This window comes from Schistocerca piceifrons, chromosome 3, assembly GCF_021461385.2.
Source record: "Schistocerca piceifrons isolate TAMUIC-IGC-003096 chromosome 3, iqSchPice1.1, whole genome shotgun sequence".
Lineage (NCBI taxonomy): Eukaryota > Metazoa > Arthropoda > Insecta > Orthoptera > Acrididae > Schistocerca > Schistocerca piceifrons.
The window spans coordinates 902,366,480-902,379,577 of NC_060140.1; the positions used below are offsets into that span (position 1 = coordinate 902,366,480).

Sequence of the window (13,098 nt, forward strand, 5' to 3'; positions counted from 1 at the left end):
TACACTGACAAATGTAGGAGAAATGTTATGTTACATTGGGGTTCTTTTGCTAATTGGAAACTTGAACTAGGCACAAATATGATTAAATTAGAATACAAAGTTTTGTGTACATGTTATATCAGAAGCTATAACAATGAATAAGGTATTCAAATTGAGACAAAATCTACATTTTGTAGATACTAATAATAAAGATCCCTAGAATTCAGATAATTTCTGGGAAGTCTGTCCTTTGTTTGATGCAGTCAAATAGAGGTGTCAAACTCGTGAAATGGAACCTCAATTGTGTGCGGATGAACAGGTGATCCCTTTAAAAGTTAGAGCCCAAACCCTTTAAAACGGAAGATCAGTGTCAAACCATTCATACTAATTAAGCCAAAAAGGTGAGGATTCAAAGTGTCTGTGTTGTGTGTGGAAAGTGACATCAATGTCCTCCTGATTTTTCAAGGAGTTTCTTCAACTATACATGAAGAGTAAATGCAGTTTGGTCTAGGTGCAAGTACTGTCATGTGACTAACCGAGAGAATCAGTGCTCCATTTCCACAGTAACACTTTGATAGTTATTTCAGCACATACTGGCTATTCCAGTGGTATTATTGGAACTATCTGGGTAAATTGATTTCAGAAAAAAGACTTATGCAGGAGGTTGTCAGGAATATTGGTGCTATAATTCTTCCAAAGTCTGACAACAGCTGTGATTTTAGGCTTTAATTTCAAAGGCACTGGAACTTAAAAGGCTTTGGAACCAAGGATACATGTCAATGTTGGGATAAGAATAATAAATTGAATATTGATGTTCCAAGATTGAGGATGTGGAACTGTACAACACGGCCACTGGTAGTGTTGACAAGTGTGACCTTTTCATTTCAATTTATAAAAAACTGATTCCATCACATAGGTGGACACAGCACATGTTTACTCATGCCAGTGATATGGCTGTAACCAATTCATGGCTGGAATATCAGCATGTGGCAAAATATCTTGGGTTTCGTGAAAAGGAAACTTTGGATGTATTCACTTTTCATCAGTATATTGCAGAATCGTGGATTATGGCATGAAAGCAAACTATTAAGAAGAGAGGCCGAATTTCAAATGAAATCTTGATTGGAAAGCTAAAACAAGATACAGTGTCCCAAATGCAAGCTTCATCTTTGTATAGCAAGAAGGCACAACTGCTTTCTACAATTCAATACAAAATAAACTTTACATGAAAATATAGTGTCACTAGCATCATTTCACTTTTGCAAAGCTTTTTCTAATAAATTTTCACAGCTACTTTACTAGCATATTTCAATGCTCCATTCCTTTAGAACAGATGTCACAATTACTTTACAGAATAAAAATACACAATAAAAAAATCCGAAAAAATAGGAAAAAATTTAAGTGCGTAATCTATAACTTCGATTAGGATAGTCCAATTTTTGTTTCTGCTACATGAAACAGTTCCAATAAGTAAGTTCTACTTGGATACCAGATTACAAAATTTTTATCCCAAAAATGGAAAAAAAAGACTGAAATGGTTGTTGATCTTCACCACTACAAAACCCATCTCTTGTATTGCAAGCTCTTTGCTATTACAAATGACCTATAGAATGCAGTAAACAAATAAGGACACATTCTTCTGTTATGGTCCATGCATACAGCATGCAGTAAACATCTGTTAGTGTCGTTACTGTAAATGTTTTTTACAGTTCTGCATAACTGCATTACATAAATTAGTGATAATGGGAACAGTTTCTATTTTGTTAAGTTTTTGAAATGTGTAAAGCTCTAGTCTTAATTTTGCACTTACCAGGATAATGGAAACTTATTATTCCATATGGGAAATGATGGACACAATCTTTGTTTGCTTCCACATGCCAGACCATCACAGAAGATCATATCTGCCATTTTCTGTGTGGAATAAAAGTGTTTCCACTAAGCTGGTAAGCACAAAGATAAAACTACAATGTAAAAGCATTTTCCAACCTTTTAAAAACATAAACTGGTTCCATTAGAACTAATGTATGTGCTGCACTTACCTAGAGCTGTGAATACAGTTTACAGTAAGAACACTAACAGATGTTTACTGCATTCTATATCCACAGACAATAACAGAGGAATGTGTCCCCCTTTTTTTTTACTATATTCCATAGGTCATTAATAATAGCAAAGACCTTGAAGTAGAAGAGATGTGTTTAAGAGTACTGAAGATGTGGATGTCCTCATAGCTCTTAAGGTATGCATTTTAAAGCCCAGATTAACTGAGCAATATATTTCTTGTTTTTGTCCATACTACAATCTCTCAAAATATGGAATACTTTTTTATACCCTGTATATTACAGACAGCTTTGAGAGATAAAATAGTGAAGGCAATAGAGAATCAAGTAGGTAAAAAGACAAAGCCTAGTAGAAATCCTTAGGTAACAGAAGGGATTTTGAATTTAATTGCTGAAAGGAGAAAATATAAAAATGCAATAAATGAAGCAGGCAAAAAGGAATAAAAACATCTCACAAATGAGATCAACAGGAAGTCCAAAATGGACAAATGTAAGGATGTAGAGGCATTTCTCACTAGGGGTAAGATAGTTACTGCCTACAGGAAAATTAAAGAGATCTTTGGAGAAAAGAAAACCACTTGTATGAATATCAAGAGCTCAGATGGAAAACCAGTTCTAAGCAAAGAAGTTGTTGCTGTTGTTGTTGTCTTCAGTCCTGAGACTGGTTTGATGCAGCTCTCCATGCTACTCTATCCTGTGCAAGCTTCTTCATCTCCCAGGACTTACTGCAACCTACATCCTTCTGAATCTGCTTAGTGTATTCATCTCTTGGTCTCCCTCTACTATTTTTACCCTCCACGCTGCTCTCCAATGCTAAATTTGTGATCCCTCGATGCCTCAGAACATGTGCTACCAACTGGTCCCTTCTTCTTGTCAAATTGTGCCACAAACTCCTCTTCTCCCCAATTCTGTTCAATACCTCCTCATTAGTTATGTGATCTACCCATCTAATCTTCAGCATTCTTCTGTAGCACCACATTTTGAAAGCTTCTATTCTCTTCTTGTCCAAACTATTTATCATCCATGTTTCACTTCCATACATGGCTACACTCCATACAAATACTTTCAGAAACGATTTCCTGACACTTAAATCTATACTTGATGTTAACAAATTTCTCTTCTTCAGAAACACTTTCCTTGCCATTGCCAGTCTACATTTTATATCCTCTCTACTTCGACCATCATCAGTTATTTTTCTCCCCAAATAGCAAAACTCCTTTACCACTTGAAGTGTCTCATTTCCTAATCTAATTCCCTCAGCATCACCCGACTTAATTCGACTACATTCCATTATCCTTGTTTTGCTTTTGTTGATGTTCATCTTATACCCTCTTTTCAAGATACTGTCCACTCCGTTCAACTGCTCTTCCAAGTCCTTTGCTGTCTCTGACAGAATTACTATGTCATCGGCGAACCTCAACATTTTTATTTCTTCTCCATTGATTTTTATACCTACTCCAAAAGTTTCTTTGTTTCCTTTACTGCTTGCTCAATATACAGATTGAATAACATCGGGGAGAGGCTACAGCCCTGTCTCACTCCCTTCCCAACCGCTGCTTCCCTATCATGCCCCTCGACTCTTATAACTGCCATCTGGTTTCTGTACAAATTGTAAATAGCCTTTCACTCTCTGTATTTTATCCCTGCCATTTTTAGAATTTGAAAGAGAGTATTCTAGTCAACATTGTCAAAAGCTTTCTCTAAGTCTACAAATGCTAGAAACGTAGGTTTGCCTTTCCTTAATCTATTTTCTAAGATAAGTCGTAGGGTCAGTATTGCCTCAAGTGTTCCAACATTTCTGCGGAATCCAAACTGATCTTCCCCAAGGTTGGCTTCTACCAGTTTTTCCATTCGTCTGTCAAGAATTCGCATTAGTAATTTGCAGCTGTGACTTATTAAACTGATAGTTCGGTAATTTTCACATCTGTCAACACCTGCTTTCTCTGCGATTCGAATTATTATATTCTTCTTGAAGTCTGAGGGTATTTCGCCTGTCTCATACATCTTGCTCACCAGATGGTAGAGTTTTGTCAGGACTAGCTCTCCCAAGGCCGTCAGTAGTTCTAATGGAATGTTGTCTACTCCCAGGGCCTTGTTTCGACTCAGGTCTTTCAGTGCTCTGTCAAACTCTTCATGCAGTATCGTATCTCCCATCTTCATCTACATCCTCTTTCACCTTTCTGCTTTCCCTTCTTTGCTTAGAACTGGGTTTCCATCTGAGCTCTTGATATTCATACAAGTGTTCTCTTTTCCCCAAAGGTCTCTTTAACTTTCCTGTAGGCAGTATCTATCTTACACCTAGTGAGATAAGCCTCTACATCCTTACATTTGCCCTCTATTCATCCCTGCTTAGCCATTTTGCACTTCCTATCGATCTCATTTTTGAGACGTTTGTATTCCTTTTTGCCTGCTTCATTTACTGCATTTTTATATTTTCTCCTTTCTTAAATTAAATTCAATATTTCTTCTGTTACTCAAGGATTTCTACTAGCCCTTGTATTTTTACCTACTTGATCCTCTGCTGCCTTCACTACTTCATCCCTCAGTGCTACCCATTCTTCTACAGTATTTCTTTCCCCCATTCCTGTCAATTGTTCCCTTATGCTCTCCCTGAAACTCTGTACAACCTCTGGTCCTTTCAGTTTATCCAGGTCCCATCTCCTTAAATTCCCACCTTTTTGCAGTTTCTTCAGTTTTAATCTACAGTTCATAACCAATAGATTGTCGTCAGAGTCCTTATCTGCCCCTGGAAATGTCTTACAATTTAAAACCTGGTTCCTAAATCTCTGTCTTACTATTATATAATTTATCTGATACCTTCTAGTATCTCCAGGATTCTTCCATGTATACAACCTTCTTTTATGATTCTTGAACCAAGTGTTAGCTAAGATTAAGTTATGCTCTGTGCAAAATTCTACCAGACGGTTTCCTCTTTCATTTCTCTCCCCCAATCCCTATTCACCCACTATGTTTCCTTCTCTCCCTTTTCCTACCCTCGAATTCCAGTCACCCATGACTATTAAATTTTCGTCACCCTTCACTACCTGAATAATTTCTTTTATCTCATCATACATTTCATCAATTTCTTCATCATCTGCAGAGCCAGTTGGCATATAAACTTGAACTACCGTAGTTGGCAAAGAAGGGAAAGCAGAAAGGTCGAAGGAGTATATAGAGAGTCTATACAAGGGCGATGTACTTGAGGACAATGTAATGGAAATGGAAGATGATGTAGATGAAGATGAAATGGGAGATATGATACTGCGTGAAGAGTTTGGCAGAGCACTGAAAGACCTAAGTTGAAACAAGGCACCGGGAGTAGACAATATTCCATTAGAACTACTGACAGATTTGGGAGAGCCAGCCCTGACAAAAACTCTACCATCTGCTGAGCAAGACGTATGAGACAAGCGAAATACCCTCAGGCTTCAAGAAGATTATAATAATTCCAATCCCAAAGAAAGCAGGTGTTGGCAGATGTGAAAATTACTGAACTATCAGTTTAATAAGTAACAGCTGAAAAATAATAATGTGAATTCTTTACAGACGAATGGAAAAACGGGTAGAAGCCAACCTTGGGGAAGATCAGTTTGGATTCCGTAGAAATACTGGAACACATGAGGCACTACTGACCCTTTGTCTTATCTTAGAAGATAGATTAAGGAAAGGCAAACCTAAGTTTCTAGTATTTGCACACTTAGAGAAGGCTTTAGAAAATGTTGACTGGAATACTCTCTTTCAAATTCTGAAGGTGGCAGGGGTAAAAATACAGGGAGTGAAAGGCTATTTACAATTTGTACAGAAACCAGATAGCAGTTATAAGAGTCAATGGGCATGAAAGGGAAGCAGTGGTTGGGAAGGGAAAGAGACAAGGTTGTAGCCCATCCCCAATGTTATTCAATCTGTATAATGAGCAAGCAGTAAATGAAACAAAAGAAAAATTCGGACTAGGAATTAAAATCCATGGAGAAGAAATAAAAATGTTGAGGTTCACCAATGACATTATAATTTTGTCAGAGAGTTGGAAAAGCAGTTGAACGGAATGGACAGTGTCTTGAAAGGAGAGTATAAGATGAACATCAATAAAAGCAAAATGAGGATAATGGAATGTAGTCGAATTAAATCAAGTGATGCTGAGGGAATTAGATTAGGAAATGAGACATTTAAAGTAGTAAATGAGTTTTGCTATTTGGGGAGCAAAATAACTGATGATGGTTGAAGTAGAGAGGATATAAAATGCAGACTGGCAATGGCAAGGAAAACATTTCGGAAGAAGAGAACTTTCTTAAAATTGAGTATAGGTTTAAGTGTCAGGATGTCTTTTCTCAAAGTATTTGTGTGGAGTGTAGCCATGTATGGAAGTGAAACATGGACGATAAATAGTTTGGACAAGAAGAGAATAGAAGTTTTCAAAATGTGGTGCTACAGAAGAATGCTGAAGATTAGATGGGTAGATCACATAATTAATGATGAAGTATTGAATAGAATTGAGGAGAAGAGAAATCTGTGGCACAACTTGACTAGAAGAAGGGATCAGTTACTAGGACATGTTCTGAGGCATCAAGGGATGACCAATGTAGTACTGGAGGGCAGTGTGAAGGGTAAAACTCGTAAAGGGAGACTAAGAGATGAATACATTAAGCAGATTCAGAAGGATGTAGGTTGCAGTAGGTACTGGGAGATGAACAATCTTGCACAGGATAGAGTAGCATGGAGAGCTGCATCAAACAAGTCTGGACTAAAGACCACAACAACAACAACAACATATTAAAACAGAAATGGCCATGATTAATATAATCCTGGTCAATTTGATCACCAACTGAAAAAGGATGAACGAGTCACATTAAAACAGGGAACCTGTAAATTTGGACAGGAGTCTGGACAACACACGAAGCCTTAAAACTTCTCCACACACATCTCACAGTGGACAAATCACTATCAAGAAAAAGTGCCATGCCTTGCTTGAATATACACTCCTGGAAATTGAAATAAGAACACCGTGAATTCATTGTCCCAGGAAGGGGAAACTTTATTGACACATTCCTGGGGTCAGATACATCACATGATCACACTGACAGAACCACAGGCACATAGACACAGGCAACAGAGCATGCACAATGTCGGCACTAGTACAGTGTATATCCACCTTTCGCAGCAATGCAGGCTGCTATTCTCCCATGGAGACGATCGTAGAGATGCTGGATGTAGTCCTGTGGAACGGCTTGCCATGCCATTTCCACCTGGCGCCTCAGTTGGACCAGCGTTCGTGCTGGACGTGCAGACCGCGTAAGACGACACTTCATCCAGTCCCAAACATGCTCAATGGGGGACAGATCCGGAGATCTTGCTGGCCAGGGTAGTTGACTTACACCTTCTAGAGCACGTTCGGTGGCACGGGATACATGCGGACGTGCATTGTCCTGTTGGAACAGTAAGTTCCCTTGCCGGTCTAGGAATGGTAGAACGATGGGTTCGATGACGGTTTGGATGTACCGTGCACTATTCAGTGTCCCCTCGACGATCACCAGTGGTGTACGGCCAGTGTAGGAGATCGCTCCCCACACCATGATGCCGGGTGTTGGCCCTGTGTGCCTCGGTCGTATGCAGTCCTGATTGTGGCACTCACCTGCACGGCACCAAACACGCATACGACCATCATTGGCACCAAGGCAGAAGTGACTCTCATCGCTGAAGACGACACGTCTCCATTCGTCCCTCCATTCACGCCTGTCGCGACACCACTGGAGGTGGGCTGCACGATGTTGGGGCGTGAGCGGAAGACGGCCTAATGGTGTGCGGGACCGTAGCCCAGCTTCATGGAGATGGTTGCGAATGGTCCTCGCCGATACCCCAGGAGCAACAGTGTCCCTAATTTGCTGGGAAGTGGCGGTGCGGTCCCCTACGGCACTGCGTAGGATCCTGCGGTCTTGGCGTGCATCCGTGCGTCGCTGCGGTCCGATCCCAGATCGGCGGGCACGTGCACCTTCCGCCGACCACTGGCGACAACATCGATGTACTGTGGAGACCTCACACCCCACGTGTTGAGCAATTCGGCGGTACGTCCACCCGGCCTCCCGCATGCCCACTATACGCCCTCGCTCAAAGTCCGTCAACTGCACATACGGTTCACGTCCACACTGTCGCAGCATTCTACCAGTGTTAAAGACTGCGATGGAGCTCCGTATGCCATAGCAAACTGGCTGACACTGACGGCGGCGGTGCACAAATGCTGCGCAGCTAGCGCCATTCGACGGCCAACACCGCGGTTCCTGGTGTGTCCGCTGTGCCGTGCGTGTGATCATTGCTTGTACAGCCCTCTCGCAGTGTCCGGAGCAAGTATGGTGGGTCTGACACACCGGTGTCAATGTGTTCTTTTTTCCATTTCCAGGAGTGTAAATTGCAATCAAGTAAAATGTGGTGGGCCAACATTGGAACACCACAAGCACAATACTCTGGTAGGTCCTACCACTGGAGGTGGTGGCTGTGTCAAAGGACAGTGCCCTATTCTGATTTGTGTTAAAGATGTTTATTTCCAATTGTGTGACTGAATGTTTGCAATGGCAAAACTGTGGACTTCACCATCCTTAATTTGTTATTTTTTAGCTCCAGCCTATCATTCTCCTACTAAGACACAACTCTCCTCCTCAGCAGTGACATAATAGCACCCAAGGTGCAACTGGGGGTAGAAGATAATTTTCGTTGTGAGCATCTGTTGCTGTCACGTCATCTTAGTTTAATTTTTGCATGTTCTGTGGATCATACTCACAACAGCTCACCTCTATGTGAAATGTGTCAGTAGGTTCACAAATAAGGCACATTTTCCCTGTGAAAACATAGATATATCTTGACCACGTACATAATTGTAGTTTTTATTTTCATCTTAATCTACAGCAAACAATGATAAATGTAACCCAATCACATATAACCACTCAGAAATTCATCTGTGGTATAGAGGAGTCATCAGTTGGAAATGATTTCAGTTTGTTTCGAAAATTTCCATTATCTGTCAGTTCCTTTAATTCACAAGGGAGGTGGTAAAATAAATATTTTTATGACAGCATACTTGCAGCTCTCTTTGCTAGACTATGGTTAAGTTGGGATAATGGAGACCACTTTTGTTCCTAGTGTTGTGTTTATGAGTTTTACTACCATTTGTAAACAGTCCTCGATATTCACAACAAACTTTATCAGAGTGTAAATGTACTGTGAGGCAGTTGTTACTATGCTCAATTTTTTAAACATTTACCTACAGAACATTCAAGACCGGAGACCAGGTATTATTCTTACACTATGTTTCTGTGCAATGAATACTTTGTGCAGTGTGTGGAATTGTCCCAAAAATTATTTCATACAAAATCAAAAAATGAAAATATCCAAAGTAAGCCAACTTTCCGATTCTTTCATCACCAAAGTCAGCTGATCAGCATGCATGCCCAGGAACTCTGGACAATCCGTTTTACTTATTTCCTGTCCCCCCCCCCCCCCCTTTCCCCCAAAATTGTATTGATCTTGATGAGATATATCTTACCTTGCACAGGACTGAACGAATTATGTTCCTTTCTTTTAACTAAGTGACAGCTAATTTACCAAAAACAAAGTCAATACTACTTTTGAATCAAACAATGGAAAATCTAGGCTAGAATAATAACAATATTATGAAAACGATACACTGCTTCTCACCACATAGGGAGATGCTGAGTCGCAGATAGGCTAAAGACAAAAAGGTAAGCTTTCAGCCAAAAAGACCTTCGACACAATTAGACATCATACACATACACTCTCACGCAAACACAACGCAGGAAGGAAGGAACGTGTAAGTTGTGTGTGTATGAATGTGTGTGCGTATTTTTCTAAATCTTTTGTCGGATATCTTAGTCTACTTTCAAATGTACTTTTAAATGTGCCTGTCTAGCATTCAATGTCTCCTCTATTTTATGTGTTGCAATCTATCCTAATCCATACAGCTGACAATTAGATGGGTAGATGAAATAACTAATAAGTAATGGTGAGGTATTAGATCAAACTGGAAAATAAAATAATTTAAGGCACAACTTGATAAAAAGACAGGTTTGCTTGATACAAAACATCCTCAGGCATCAAGGAATTGTGAATTAGGTAAAAAATACACTGTGTGTGTGTGTGTGTGTGTGTGTGTGTGTGTGTGTGTGTGTGTGTGTGGCGCGTGCATGCAGAAAAAGGAGGGGCTCATAAGCTTACAACAGCATCAATTCAGGAGCTCGTCTCTTAAATGTTGATAATGAAGAATTAGAGTCCTTATGATCCATCATCAACTTTAGACAAATTTTCATTGACAATGAAAAAATTCTTACATCTCTTTTACCTTTTCCACAGATCAGTTTGCAATCAGCTATGATTTAGCATAATAAAAACTTTTTTTAAAAATTGATATCCATGTGCCAGATCAATAAATTCTCTCCTTGCTCTCTTATCAGTATGATCATGGCCAGTTATCCCTACAAACATGTATGCAACATTTTTGAAGGTGATAGATCAACTAAGATATTAAACTAAGGCAGTACAACTTTCCACTGCTCTTTCAACTATGGCCATTCCCTTGGTGTCAAATGGTACAAATTATTATTGTGTGACTCAGTGGCTAAACAGTGAAGTTTCCAACTTCAAACTCATAGGTCCATGGTACAGTTCTTTGTCTATCCTGAGATTTCTGTCACTTATCACTTTTTCACCTCTGGCAATGATTTGTTAATGGGGAAAATGCCCAGTCGTCCATGGTTCAGCGTCCATGGTAAACTGTAGTTTCCCCTGCAATTGGACAGGTAACTTTGTTCAAAGATTGGAAAATGGCAGGGGTCTACCATCTCCACTGGAATGAAGCCTAGTAAATCACTGTCTTGCTGGAACTAATCTTCAGGTAGATTACAGATTTATCTTTACCTCAATTACTCATATCCAAGATGAGGAGTGGACACAGCTGTAACAGTGGTTATCAAGGGTACAGTCCATTGTAAATTGTACTCCATGTTAGTGATGCCGTGCTTTTCACCTGTGTCACCCTGAGTTCCAAATGACACCACAGTGCTGTGGTGAAGTTTGCAAGCCTCACAAATCAGGCTGGCTCCTGGGTTCACCACATGCACCACTGTACCAAGAACTGATCGGACTCCTGTCGTTTGGTTTTGGCAAAACTGGAAGATGTGCCTCCTCTGAAACCAACATGCAATATTTCTGTGGACCTCTCCTATTGAGTCAACTGCATATACAAAACAGATATTCAGGTAATACAATATCTGCAGACTGCACATGCCAATTTTTCAACTTAATTAATTCCAACAAGTGTCATTATGTAGGCCTCTTCAGAGAGAGAATTCAGGGTTCCATGCTGGATATACATTGAAGTGCAAAAGAAACTGGTATAGGTATGCGTATTCAAGTACAGAGATATGTAAGCAGGCAGAATACAGCGCTGCAGTTGGCAACGCCTATATGAGACAACAACTGTTTGGCGCAGTTGTTAGATCAGTTACTACTGCTACAATGGCAGGTTATCAATATTTATGTGAGTTTGGACATGGTGTTATAGTTAGCAAATGAGGAATAGGACACAGCATCTCCGAGGTAGCGATGAAGTGGGGATTTTCCCATATGAGCATTTCACAAGTGTACCATGAATATCAGCAAATCAGTAAAACATCAAATCTCCAACTTTGCTGCGGCCGGAAAAAGATCCTGAAAGAATGGGATCATTCAATGTGACACAGCTGCAATCTTTCCATAAATTGCCGCAAATTTCAATGCTGCCATCAACAAATGTCAGCATGCGACCATTCAACAAAACATCACTGATATAGGCTTTCGGGACTGAAAGCCCACTTTTGTACCACTGATGGCTGCACAGAACAAAGCTTTATGCGTTGATTGGGCCCGTCAACACTGACATTGAACTGTTGATGACTGGAAACAGGTTGCCTGGTCAGACAAATCCCATTTTCAATCACGTCGAGTGGATGGATGCATACTGGTATGGAGACAATCTCATGAATCAAAAAACCCCGCATGTCAGCAGGGTGCTGTTCAAGCTGGTGGAGGCACTGTAATGGTGTGGGGCATGTGCAGTTGGAATGATGCAACAGCCCCGATATGTCTACATATGACTCTGACAGGTGACGTGTAGGTAAGCATCCTGTCTGATCACCTGCTTTCATTCATGTCCATTGTGCATCCCGGCAGACTTGTGTGATTCCAGCAGAACAAGGTGACACCCCACACATCTAGAATTGCTACATAATGGCTCCAGAAACACTCCTCCAAGTTTAAACACTCCCGCTGCCCACCAAACTCCCCAGGCATGAACATTTATGGAGCAGATCTGGGATGCCTTACAACATGCTGTTCAGAAGTGATCTCCATCCCCTCATACTCTTACAGATTTATGGACAGCCCTGCAGGATTCATGGTGTCAATTTTCTCCAGCACTACTTCAGAAATAAGTTGAATCCATGCCATGTTGTGCTGTGTACCGGTTTTTTTTTGTTCTTGAGTGTAAATATCAATCTTACAGGTAAGATAGTAAAATCTTAACCACTTGAGATAATTTCCTGGTGTTTTTATGTTGATAATAAGTGATCAACACACTTGCCAATTAAAGTTTTGTCTTTCTCTTATTATAGGTGGATATCTGATTAAAACAGTTGAAATATTAAAACACTTGTCTGAAATAGTGTCCCCCATGAACCATGGACCTTGCCATTGGCGGGGATGCTTGTGTGCCTCAGCAATACAGATAGCAGTACTGTAGGTGCAACCATAACAGAGGGGTATCTCTTGAGAGGCCAGACAAACATTTGGTTCCTGAAGAGTGGCAGCAGCCTTTTCAGTAGTTGCAGGGGGCAACAGTCTGGATGACTGACTGATCTGGCCTTGTAACATTAACGAAAAAGACCTTGCTGTGTTGGTACTGCTAACGGCTAAAAGCAAGGGGAAACTACAGCTGTAATCTTTCCTGAGGGCATGCAGTTTTACTGCATGGTTAAATGATGATGGTGTCCACTTGGGTATAATATTCCGGAGGTAAATTCGGATC

At 40.4% G+C, this 13,098-nt stretch overlaps 1 protein-coding gene across 13 annotated transcripts in view; it reads right to left on the reverse strand.

The window, feature by feature from the left end:
• Positions 1-13,098, reverse strand: part of LOC124788276 (longitudinals lacking protein-like) — a 552,769-nt gene that overhangs the window by 394,012 nt on the left and 145,659 nt on the right. The window lies entirely within an intron of this gene.